The sequence below is a fragment of the Pinus tabuliformis genome, chromosome 3_1 (assembly GCF_031772625.1).
Source record: "Pinus tabuliformis cultivar Carrire ecotype Pingquan chromosome 3_1, CPIR1, whole genome shotgun sequence".
Lineage (NCBI taxonomy): Eukaryota > Viridiplantae > Streptophyta > Pinopsida > Pinales > Pinaceae > Pinus > Pinus tabuliformis.
The window spans coordinates 399,098,179-399,111,719 of record NC_142301.1 but is presented as its reverse complement, the minus strand read 5'-3'; the positions used below and the strand labels follow the sequence as shown (position 1 = coordinate 399,111,719).

At 36.1% G+C, this 13,541-nt stretch overlaps 1 long non-coding RNA gene across 1 annotated transcript; it reads left to right on the top strand.

Annotated features, from left to right (window-relative positions):
• Window positions 1-9,520: 9,520 nt before the first annotated feature.
• LOC149187413 (uncharacterized) lies at window positions 9,521-11,961 on the top strand. The gene is made up of 2 exons (XR_016255763.1): window positions 9,521-10,105; window positions 10,595-11,961. It is a non-coding gene; the product is annotated as an uncharacterized LOC149187413 (long non-coding RNA).
• The last annotated feature ends 1,580 nt before the right edge of the window (window positions 11,962-13,541 follow it).

Genomic DNA, 13,541 nt, shown 5'->3' with positions numbered 1-13,541 from the left:
ATCAACAATTTTTTGTTAGCACATATATCTAGGATTTCATAATCATGCAGAAGCATATCACAACAATATTGATTAGGTAAACCCAAGACACAAATATCAATACATATAAAGTAAGACATATAACAATCTCGATTAGGCTAGGGTTTTGATCAAACGAATAAACATACACCTAGGGTTTCATTCCTAGGAGCTTACTCTTGATACATAAGGGTTTTCCCCATAAACCCTAATTTACCAAAACCTCAAGGTCTAGGAACACATTACCATCCAACCTTAAAGGACTAAATTTATCATAATAATACTAAAACTCCAAACATGGCAACACCATCAAAACCCTAAACATCAAAAGAATCATATTTTCTAGATTTCATTAGTAATCCTAAGTAGATTAGGGTTTTCACATTAACATTGACATACCCTTAGGTTAGGGTTTTATAGGGAACCTATTTGGGTTCAACAAACATAATGATTTTAATGAGGGTAGATTCAATCTAATGATTAATCTCCCAAACAAGAATCTCTATGATCCAAAGGTCCTAGACATAACACTTGTTAGTAATGTAAATCATATTTATTAGAATGAATGAATGTACCTGTTTCTTGAAGAGAACACAACTTAGTGTTGAAGAATCTAGGGCAATTAGGTATAGTAGGATTCTTCGAGACTTGATAACAATTTGTGGAGATTTTTACTTTTCCTTGTTAGCTTAATCTTTTTCTTATTATTAATGCATGTATGTGTACTTCATCAAACTGCTACCAAAACATAAGAACAAGAACACAAGACGTTGGCTCTCTGCCAAGGCCAAAACCTCTCTTCTCTTGAGAGGAAAACACTTTAGTAAGATTCTCTTATTGAAGCTTCTTATTGATCAAGCTATACCCTAGAACCCTGACTTGATATCCTCCAAGCACAAGTCAAATACTTCCTCTTTCCTGCACTTTATTTCCCCAACACTTTGTCCTTCTCCTTCCAGCACTTCGTTTTCCTTGTTCTGACACTTTGTTCTTATTTAAATTGTTGATAGAACTTATTGCACTTTCTCTAGAAGAGACACATTTTAATGAGTCCCTTTTCTTGTGATGATCCCTTCCTTCTTCTTGACCAAAGGATATTCTTCTTCAAGGTGTAGGTGCAGACTTGATATGATTGTCCTACAACCCTAAATTCTCGCATGTGTGGTGATTTACTTCTTGTTGTGGCCTCTTTCCTTCTTCGCTTGAGTGCCCTTCCTCTTCACTTGATTGGGAGGCCTTATAGGCCTTGTTTACTAGCCCAAAATAGAGAGATAAGTCACTGTGGGTTTATGTTGTTATGACCACACGAAGACCCTTCCTTTCTCGCACGTGTGCCTGTGTTAACCCTAGAAAAATAATTCCTTCCACCTCGGCTTCTTTCCGATCTCTTCCTTCACTACCCTAGAAGACCTCTTCTTCGTCCTTTCCTTAGCCTCTTGCATGACCCCCTTTGACGTAGCCTATCACCAAAATCCCCCATCAATATTATCTTATTTACTGGGTGTCTCCAAGGTACAAGAGGTTGACAAAACACTTATAACTCAAGCCAACATTCTTCCTATTATCAAAGATAATTTGGTCATGTCTCAAAATTGGATGAAGAAATAGGTTGATTAGCATCACTTGGAATACCATTTTGAAGAATGGGATTGGGTGTTTCTTCGTCTTCAACCATATAACAAGACCTCTCTCAAAGACAAATTTCCATCAAAAACTTGTTTAAAAGTTTTATATCCCTTATAAGATCCTTAAATGTAAAGGGACAATGGCTTACAAATTAGAACTTCCAAAACGCTCTAACATCCACCTCGTCTTTCATGTTTCTTGCTTGAATAGAGTGGTTGGATCCAATTGTTAGAAAATGAAAAAGGCAAAAATATTTTCTTTATGTTGATAATTATTTATGAGATTCTTATGTTCTTGTTAAATTTTTGTGTTCTGATTTTATATTAGTTCATCAAGCATTACTAAAATAATAGCACGAAGATCAAAGACACCATATGTAAACAGACAATTAGGGCAAAACCCCAATCTAGGGGACAACCCACTCAACAACTCTTCCTTCAACAGTTTCACAAGATAATCCAAGACTCTTTGGCCTAGACACAAACTTCCTCCACACCAATTCATCCCTTTCTTCCTTTTGTAGATCATAACCATTTCAGCAACAAATTCGACCTATCAACGACAATTGGCAACAACAACTTGGACCTGGACGCAACAACTTTGATGCAGTAGTAGAGACTTAGATCTTCCTAGAAAGTTCACACGTGTGAGAGATAGATGGCCCAAAACTTCAATCTTGACCTTCCTAGCAATTCTTCTCCTTCTTTTCCAACTTCACACTTTTTAGCTACTTCTTATTATGAAACAAACTTGTGTGAGTGAGTGTCTCCAAATGAATTCGAACTACTTGTATATATACCCTTTTGGTGAGATTGAATTACCCTGTTTGAGGTAGACTTGATCTCCTTGAGTCTGACTTGGTGTGGAGGTGAAAAATAACTTATTTGACTCAATAATAAATTTGTTTACATGATTCAAAAGCCCAAGAAGGGTCTATTTTAATGGAAAATGACTCTAATGACTCAGTATAAATCCTAAAAGTCCTTAATGGGGACTTTGACCTAAAACATGATGACCCAAGCATGAAACCCATGCTTTAATAAGTCATATTAATAATAATAATAATAAAATATTTTATTTCCTACTGATAAATACATTTCATTATGACTCAAATATAATTTATGAAGACCGAACCTAGTTAAATTCTTCAACACTCCCTCTTAACTAGGGAGGTATTCATACTTACATATACAAGTACATGGAAGATCTCAAAACACATGGACCGTGAAGAGTTTAGGCACTTACAGTGCCACGAACTAGATTCCTGACCAGGGAAATTTATCCAGGTGGGACTAAGATGGACTAAAGCTTTCAACCTCTCTAAGTACCATTAGGCTTACTTGCTAGTCATCAACCTGGGGAACTAGGTGCGTAACGCAAGGTCAGAGCTCTATGACCAATGCCACTCTCCCTTACTTTGAGAAATAGACATCAACACATAGGCTGACCAAATGTCCTCCCAGACATTTTACACACATAATGCTTCAAAACATCAAATCTCTTCCTGATCAAACATATCGGTAACATCGGGCATGCTTCCAAAACTTTGAGAGATTTACCTTAACAATCACAACCCAAATTAGTAACAACTTCAAAATACTCATGAGTAAACACAAACCTTGGCGTCTTCAGACACCTTGATGCTGCTTCACAATTTATTATAGTAGGACTTAAAGGCTTCCCAAACAAATCTTGACAAATGTTTCCTCAATCATTAAGCTTCCTTTCCTACTTCATATGCAACAACCAAATCCTGCTTTCCTTCTTTCAACAACACCTCAATATGCATTCTCCAATTTATTCAAGGTATCCATCATGACTACAATATGCCCTCCCTCTTAACTTGGGAGATATCCTTCCTTTTATCTCGTCTTCCTCTTAACTTAGGGAGATAAACTTCTTTCTATGACATCAGAGAATCTTTCATGGCTTCCACCCTTCTTGATTATCATCATTCATATAACTTCCTTCATAATGCTTATCAAATCAACTTAACTTACGAATATCTTCAACATCTTGAAGATTATGTACCTTCACAACTTAGATAGTAAGTACAACCAAATATATATAGAAGTATGAAATTAACTATATCATATTCATAAATAATGGAAGCATTAGAATTTAGACATCAAATACCTAGACTTAGTTAGGTTCACAAACAACAAGAGACACATACTTTATACTTCAATTTCTTGCTAGGGTTTTGTTATAAACCCTAGACTTCATCATCAAGACATTTGAGCAACTTAATTAGGATAACAATCTTCATTATATATAGGGATTCAATATTTCTCCCAGAGATATGACATACCCTACTATAATATATTGCAAGCCCTAGAAGCAATTCAAACAAGTATATCAACTTTAGAATTCATATGTTAGACTTCTACTAGGGTTTAATGCAAACACTAGAACTTTATAAATATCAACAATTTTTGGTTAGCACATATATCTAGGATTTCATAATCATGCAGAAGCATATCACAACAATATTGATTAGGTAAACCCAAGACACAAATATCAATACATTTAAAGTCAGACATATAACAATCTCGATTAGGCTAGGGTTTTGATCATACGAACAAACATACACCTAGGGTTTCATTCCTAGGAGCTTACTCTTGATAAATAAGGGTTTTTCTCATAAACCCTAATTTACCAAAACCTCGAGGTCTAGGAACACATTACCATCCAACCCTAAAGGACTAAAGTTATCATAATAATACTAAAACTCCAAACATGACAACACCATCAAAACCCCAAACATCAAAAGAATCATATTTTCTAGATTTCATTAGTAATCCTAAGTAGATTAGGGTTTTTAGCACTTTGTCTTCCAGCACTTCATCTTCCTTCTTCTGACACTTTGTTCTTCTTTAAATTATTGATAGACCTTATTGCACTTTCTCTAGAAGAGACACCTTTTGATGAGTCCCTTTTCTTGTAATGATCCCTTCCTTCTTCTTGACCAAAGGAGATTCTTCTTCAAGGTGTAGGTGCAGACTTGATATGATTGTCTTGTAGCCCTAAATTCTCGCACGTGTGGTGGTTTACTTGTTGTTGTGGCCTCTTTCATTCTTCGCTTGAGTGCCCTTCCTCTTAGCTTGATTGGGAGGCCTTATAGGCCTTGTTTACTAGCCCAAAATAGAGAGATAAGTCACTGTGGGTTTATGTTGTTATGACCACATGAAGCCCCTTCCTTTCTCGCACGTGTGGTTGTGTTAACCCTAGAAAAATAATCCCTTCCACCTCGGCTTCTTTCCGATCTCTTTGTTCACTACCCTAGAAGACCTCTTATTCATCCTTTCCTTAGCCTCTTCTCTTCTTAGATTTTAGAGCTATTGATTGACATTGTAATGGAGTGGACAACCTCTATTTATAGAGGACTACCCTTCCATTTAGGCCGACTAGAAAGGCCGACATGTTAACTATTTTCAGGCCGACTTGTTATGTAAACTTCAGATGGTTTCTTTGGTGGTGTAACATGCTTGAAGGAGCTTCTTTGATGGTGCCTTTGCATATGAGGAGACTTGACTTTGCTTGAAGGTATTCTCTTGACCCTAATACATAATCATACATGGTGTAACATGCCCTTAAGGCCTTCAACATTTCCTTTTGGCTATTTGACTCACCTATAGCACTTAACATGTGATGGACCTATTTCAATGAGCAAGAAACTCATTGATATATATTATAAAAATAATATTTCTTTTCTTGAATAAGTAAAAATATCAAAAGTACATTTATGAAGACCAAACCTAGTTATGTTTCCTTCAACACTTAGGATCTAAGACATACCTTTGAGTTTCTTTCTAGACAAACCTTATAGGGCATCAATTCCAATACTTTGTCTTGTGAGATCTTCTCCATAGCCCTTGAGCATATTAGCAAGCTTTTCCTAAACAAGGAAAATATAAAAAGAAAATTTATTAGCATCTTGTATAAACACATCTAGATCAGAAAAGGAAAACCAAATATGAAAGATAATATAAGGTGTAATATGCTTATCTTTTGAAAATTGGTGAGGGCTCCCTCTTAATCCAATCTCGAGGGATACCTATAACTTTAACAAAGCCGTTCAAAAATGTTTTTCCAAAAACATGTTAAACCTATAAGTACTAAAAATCAAAATACAAAACAATTCAAAGGCTTAGAGTAGAGGGACTTAGTAGTATAAGTCCTTTATTTTTGATTCTTCGATCTTGAGCTTCTTTGGAGATCCTTCTTCGACAACATTTGCTTGATCCCTATTTCTCTTTCTATTTCTCGGATTATTAGGACAATCACTTCTATAGTGACCCATCTTGTGACAATTGTAGCATTTGATTTTGGGTAGGTTTATCTTCCTTCTAAGCCCTTTAGACTTCTTGAAGTTTCCTTTGTTCTTGTCATGAGCGAAATAATCATTTGAAACTTTCTCCTCTTCATTCTCTTTGTTGCTTACTAGATAAATTCTAACTTCTTCTTGACTGCATGCATTCCATATTTGTTTGAATGTAGGAGTTTCCTTCCAACTGTTGAGACTTGATGAAAAGGCACTCCAAGATGTTGGTAATCCTAGAAGTGTAGTGATTATAAGTTATTTTCCAAGTACTATCTAATTCTAGCTATTCTCACAAAGAAGGATGCCACAATGTCTTCCTTTGTCATCTTTATAGATATCAGTTCATTCTTAAGACTTGCTATTTGACCAAGATTCTTGATTGTGAATAATTTGGATAATGCCACATACATCTCTTGAGTAGAATCTATGTTGGATATATATGGGATGATGTTATCCTTTATTCCATCCACCATTAGTGTCATGGTCAATATTTTTGTTTCCCTAAACCTTGCCTTTTCTGCATCACTTGACTCATTAGTAGGCTTCTTTACTTTTCCTTTGACTAAATCCAATACTTTATTCTTCTCGAGGACGAGGTCTATCCTCTTCTTTTATGCCCTGTAGTTGGATGCTCCTTCTAGTTTGTTTTCTCCCTTCATTGAGTTAGACATTGTCCTTGAATATGGTAGGCTTGACTTATTATATGATCCTGTTGATTACCCTTATTCAAAATTCTTAAGAATTCCTTGTTCTCCTCTTAACAGATCTTCACGCTGCCTTTTCCTTCTTCTTCACCTTAGCTCTGATACCATGTTAGAAAATCAGAAAGGCAATATTTTATTTTATTTATTTATTTATTTTTTATGTTGATAATTACTTGTGAGACTCTTAGGTTCTTATTAACTTTCTTGTGTTCTTCTTTTATCTTAGTTCATCAAGCAATTACCAAAACAATAACATGAAGATCAAAGACACTAGATGTAGGCAAACAACCATGGAAAAACCTCAATCTAGGGGAAACCCAGTCAACAACTCTTCCTTCAATAGTTTCATGAGATAATCCAAGACTCTTTGACCTAGACACAAAATTCCTCCACACCAAATAAGCCATTTCTTCCTTCTGTAGATGATAACCATTTCAACAACAAATTTGACATAGCAACAACAACTTCAACCTGGCAGCAATAGCTTCGATGCAACAGTAAGACTTCGATCTTCCTAGAAAGTTCACACGTGTGAGAGATAGAATGTCGAAAACTACGATCTTGACCTTCCCAACAATTCATCTCCTTCTTTTCCAACTTCGCACATTTTAGCTACTTCTTCTTGTGAATCAAACTTGTGTGAGTGAGTGTCTCCAAATGAATTTGAACTGCTTGTATATATACCATTTTGGTGAGGTCGAATTACCTTGTTTGAGGCTGACTTGATCTCCTTGAGGTCGACTTGGTGTGGAGGTGACAAATAACTTATTTGACTCAACAATAAATATTTTTACATGATTCAAAAGCCTAAGAAGGGTCTCTTTTAATGAACAATGACTCTAATGACAATATAAATCCTAGAAGTCCTCAATGGGGACTTTGACCTAAAATATGATGACCCAAGCATGAAACCCATGCTTTAAGAAGTCATATTTTTTTTTTCTAAGTTAACACTAACCTAAGTACCCACGGGGGATTTGAACTGGTGACCTATCGCAAGGAGTGCCTTAACAATGCACCCATTCACCGTCAATCCAAAGCCCCGTGGGCGCTTTAAGAAGTCATATTATGAATAATAGAAATTTCTTTTTCTTTCTATGTGATAAATACATTTCATTATGACTGAAATATAATTTATGAAGACCAAACCTAGTTACATTCTTGAAGACCAATTACTATGTTCAAACTAGTTTACCTAAATTGGATGAAGAACGTTCCATTTGGTTGTAGCTATAGGTTGTCCTTAACAAATGAAAGTGTCATCTCTACCAACACATTATCCAAGAATTTTTAATCTAGTGGAAGGATACATAGTGAAAGGATGCCACATGGGAACCTATGGCCATTATGTAGCACTACCCACATCTTTAACCTTGAGGATAATGCCACTTTTTTTTTTTGGGGGGGGGGGGGGGGGGGGGAGAGGGCATGTTAGGGTCCTAACCTCCCTAACCTCCTAAGTGGACATATTACTATGTATCACTATGTATAGAGGCCATCATTAATAAATAAGAACCATGTTATAGTGTGAACACAACTATTGTAAGAAGGATTGCTAGAAGGTTTTGCCTATTAGGATGTTTATTCTCTAGAATCTTCTTAGGAAATAGAAAACACTATATAAAGATGTAGAAGCATTGTAAAAGGTGTCGTAGAAATAATTTATAATCCAAGCTCTACTCTAATAGAGGTTGTCCTTTTGAAGAGGCAAGTGAACATTGCTTTGATATCAATGAGGGTATAATATTTTGGTTCATATTGTCCATTGTGTTTACTGTTCTTTTTCTTCCTGTAATATATTTGAGTAATATTTGTAAATTTTGCTTTGAAAATCTCTGTTTGCTATATCACAAGTTCTTAATAATAGAATAATTACAAAGCCATGATTATTATTGCATTGTTAGTTGGTGGTACCTTGCATGCAAGTTACACTAGAGAACATGCCTTCTTGCTAGTCCTAAGTTGTGTTGTAGAGTAGTTGCACTCAAAACTGCAATGAAAGCAGAAGCATGTAGCCATTATAAATATTGATATCTATGTCCAAGATGAAGAATATAGAATAGAAAGTGAAATCACAAAGTATCTATGTCAATGAAGTGAGTGGACCATAAGCCCATTATTTACGAATCAATGCATATATATGTGGAGATTTTTCTACATCGATGACTAGTTATTGTGACAAGTTGCAACTCGTTGTAACAAGTTTGCAAGGTGGAACTCCAAACATGTAAATTGAAATGATATGTTTAGACATCTTACATTAGATTTCCTAATGATATAACATTCCAAACTTGAAAATTAGATTCACATACTTATGCATCAAAGGTTTTGCATGATAAAAATGTGTAAATACTCTTTACCTTCTCTTGAATTTGTGCATTCTTTTCATTTATTTTATTCCCTTTAATGCTTGTATTTCACAAAATTTCATCATAAATTCCAACTTCAACCCACAAAATACGGTTTTTAAAATTAAATTTATGAAAAAATAACATAAACATAATAGTTATGAAAATTCACAGCATAATAATTATGATTGAATAAATTAAAATTTTCAAACAAAATTTAATAAAATTATTATTTTTTAAATTTTTATCGAGATCTAGAACTAAACAGTGTGGTTCATACTAAAAAACAATCTCAAAAATAAAATACATAGCAAAAACTTGAAAAAAAAAAAAAAAAACAAAGAAAATAAAAATACAACAAAATGGATAACAAAACCTTAAAATAAAAAAATAAAAATTACCAATATTAACTTTCATAACTATATATTATTATCTAGTAACTTTCTATAATAAAAACAATTATCATTCAATTAGGATACTTTCTCAACACACAACTTGGGATACCAGAGATGGACTACTTGGGATACCCAGAAATTAAAGAGTACAAATGCTCCTTTAATCAAATTTATAACGAATATGGAAGTCGAGAATTGAACCACCGCTGGCGCCTCATCGCGCCTACCTGACGGAAACGAAGACAACGTATGGATAGAATTACTGTGAAGCTTGGACATTTTGACCAAACAGAGTTTTGCTAGGTTTAAAACAACTGAAATCACATTCCAGGAAAGAGACGGCTGGGCCTGTGGAAGCGAATTTATTGAGTTAAATCGAAGGGAACTGTATTCCCGTATAGGCGGACCATTCTGCTAAAAAGATCATCGATTCGCTGAAGAAGACGGCAGCGAAGGGCAGAAAAAGGGGTTTCCAGCGTAACACAGAGAAATCGGATCTCCTGTTTGCTAGTTGCTACGTGAGAGACTAAGTTTTAAAAGCAGAACTAAATTTCCTTTTCCGTGTGAGCTGTACGATGGATTGGGCATTGTTCTCTTAAAATCTGGGCGGCGAGATTAGTTTGTTTTCGACCGTGTGTGTGTGAGAAACTGGATGTTGTGCTATGTGTGAGACTAGACTAAGTGTTCTGAGTAAGTATTAATACAGCACTGGATGCTTTGCTATGAAGAATTGAAATGACTCTATATTTGTGTTTCAGTAATTTGAATTCATAAAATACAAGTAAAATTAGGTTATTATTGTCAAAATGAATCCCCTCGTGAATTCTTAATTGCTTCCAATTTGGCACTGTGTACTCTGCATGTGATCTGTATCAGAATCCTCTGATTATGTTTTCTGCCCACATTAGATTTTCCCTGCCATCAATAATCACCCTGCTCAAAACAAAAGCAGAAACCTTGCAAATACAATGTTTCTGGTCACCCAAATTGCCAATTCCAACATTTTTTCTTACAAACCTTCCAATGTCCATGTACTCAATAACCCCATTTCTTCATATTTATCTTCTCTTAGATCGAAGGATGGATCCCAACAATACCCTCATCCAGTGTCACGCAAAGCTCATAATAATAACAGTCTTGGAATCATCAATTGAGTGTTGTAGAAACCCATAAATGCAGGGTCTTCACGGTCTGTTACTATTCCCTATGTCTGGGAAGAGCCTGCCATGTATGACAGCGAAGAGGAAGGTTCAATTCAGGGTTTAAGTCCCTTAGAGCTTATTAGAGAGAATGACAACAAAACGAGGATGACTGAAGAAAATGAGCAGCTGAAAAAGGTAAATATACTAGTACAATATCTATGTTCTTCCCCTTTAATTAAAGACGACATGAATAGTACTTGCATGCACCTTTGGCTTCAGTCCGTAACTGTGATGTATTCTGTTACACAAACACATACTATTTCCGAAAGTATCTACATTATAGAAAGTTTTCGCAGCAGGCCTGAGCATCGCAAAACCAGGGCTTACAGATCATAATCGCCCTTTCGGACTACGACAGTTGGTATTTTAATTAAAACGAACCGAAAGTCTAAGGCCGAAAACCAAATTTTAAAACCTAGCAGCCGCATACTGAATATAACAGACAGATCATAGAAGTTCAAAAAAACCATAAGCCCTATGTTCATGTCTGCTACAAGGCTGGAGGGTGCTGAAGGCGATTCTTTTCCTTCTCTGGGACTGGCTCTTCTTCGACAATAACATGATCCTATCGCTCAATCACATAGTCAACATGATCCTGCCTTTATTTCAGGTTTTCATGCTATTGATACTGTTAGCTTTTTCCTTTCTGTTGCCAGTAATATAAATCTGCTATTTAGATCTACCTCCTAGAGTTTTTTTCCGTGTCATTGCTATACCCGTGGTTGTTGGTTTATTTCCATTTATTCCGTCGGTTCAATTTTGCAACAAAATATGGGAAAACAAAAAAATGTTTCAAATAAAAGCAGCAACATCATCTGCATCAGATATTTCTGCACCCAGAATTTGGCAACTACGTCAAATACTGCAGGTTTCACAAGCATTATAATTTATTACGCCCACAAGTCAGCATCACAGCAGCAGTTGCGAAAGTACCATCAACTTCGGTCCCAAATACTGTTTCAACCACCACAATTGCAACACTTGTTGGTTTGAATGTGGTTGCTGCAACAATAACAAATATGGTTGCAGCAACCGTTGGTTTGAATGTGGTAGTTGCAACAAATATTATTGCAGCAACCATATTCACACCAACAAGAGGTGCAGCACAGGCTTTGAACATCTGATAGTTTGTCAGAGCAAAGAGGGCTTCAGGAGGCTTCTTCAACCTCTATTGATTCATCTGGTCAAACTAGATGGCTAACTGTTGAGGACTGGCAAGAGAAGATTTATCAAAAACTACAGAGTTTAAAGGAGGTGTATTATCCTCAATTAAAAGAACTACATGACAGAATTGCGGATAAGCATCAACACACTTCGCCACCTGAGCAACTGGAAATACTCAAATTCTGCAAGAATTCATTACCAACGCATGGAGGCATGTTATCAGGTACCAAGGAGCAGTATTCCACAAGGGTTCGTTGAAGAGAAATTGCTGACCTTTGAGAAGCAGATGAAAGGATTTCAAAATTCTCTTAGGTTGTGAAAACCTGACTCATATCAACAGGAGGGACGACAATGATTTCAATCACAAACTTCCAGTAAATTGCAATCCGTGCAACAGCCCTCTTAGCCCCAAATATCTCAGGTTAAGCAACTAAGAGAAGAATGCGCTTCAGCAACAACAACAACTACTCAGTTGACAGGGTTCTACTATGCTACAAGATCCAGATTGGGCTCATGAAGATAAAAACAGATACACATTTTCAGGCAAAATGATTTTTTACAAGAACTGTATATTTCTTATACCTAATTCTAGGTCCAAAAAGAAGCTCTTAGCTGATTATTGTTCTTCAGTTACTGCTGGTTACAATTCTGATTTTAAAGGATCTGCTGGTCACTATCATAATTCTCTTCTTACTTATCTTACTATTCTTTGCTTTCTGAATTAAGATATGAGTTGGTATGCCATCAATCCTGTGTTTTCGTTCATGGCTGACAGTTACATTGGCTTTATTACTCTTCTTGTCAGCAGTGGTACATAGATTATTTCAGTGCAGCATTCATCACCATTGTAAGCCCCTATGTGAGACCCTATATTAGGCATCCTAGACTTGTGTCTTGTTAGTTTAAGTCTGTATTTCAGTTGTTTGGTCAGACCACGCCCTATCCCTTGAAAGCGCCACTCAAGCACACTCATCCCTAATTGGATTGGATGGTGTTTGGTGCACTGCTCTTGAGGTCTCATGGTTTTCTAGGAGCCTTCATTTTTAGCGGTGATCACAGGTGTATGGGTCAGTCCAACCCGTGTCAAGGTGCACCTATGTCATTCCACATGGTTAGAGTCTTATCAAGTTGTAGGTGACCTTGGCCTTGGTGTGGTATTCCTCATGACATCTCTCATATCATAGTAGTCTCATTTTAACATTTTCATGTTTCTCAAGGTACTTCACAATTTCCAATGCAAAATGGCCATGTGGTCAAAAATTCAACCTAGTCTCAGATTGCAGAGGATGACTAGAGGATTCCATTCCACGTGGAAGTTTTCCATTGAGGGCATTTGGTGAAAAGTTGTGGCTTGGTTAAACTTGGTCAATAGTATAAGAAAATTTCCCAGGGGTTTTTTTTGTTGAAAATTGAGGCAGCTCAGGGAGAAATTTCGTGATAGGGAAACCCTCCTTGCCCCAAAGAAAGAATAAATTATTTAATGTGGCAAACAATCTTGGGAAGTAGAAAAATATTTTTATATTATTAAAAGGGAATTTGAATTTGCATTTGCCTCCAATGCAAATTGACTTCATATCACTCATATCGGCCTAACTCAACTGGATGTGACCGCTCACATTGAAACAACGATATAAACCCGTCAATATCCCTCCATTCGGCATTCAGATCTTTGAGGTTCATTTTATTATATAATGGTCGCTCCTATGGTTTGTTGGATTCATAACTCGCATTACATGTGATTCGTTTTATCCTCGACTCGC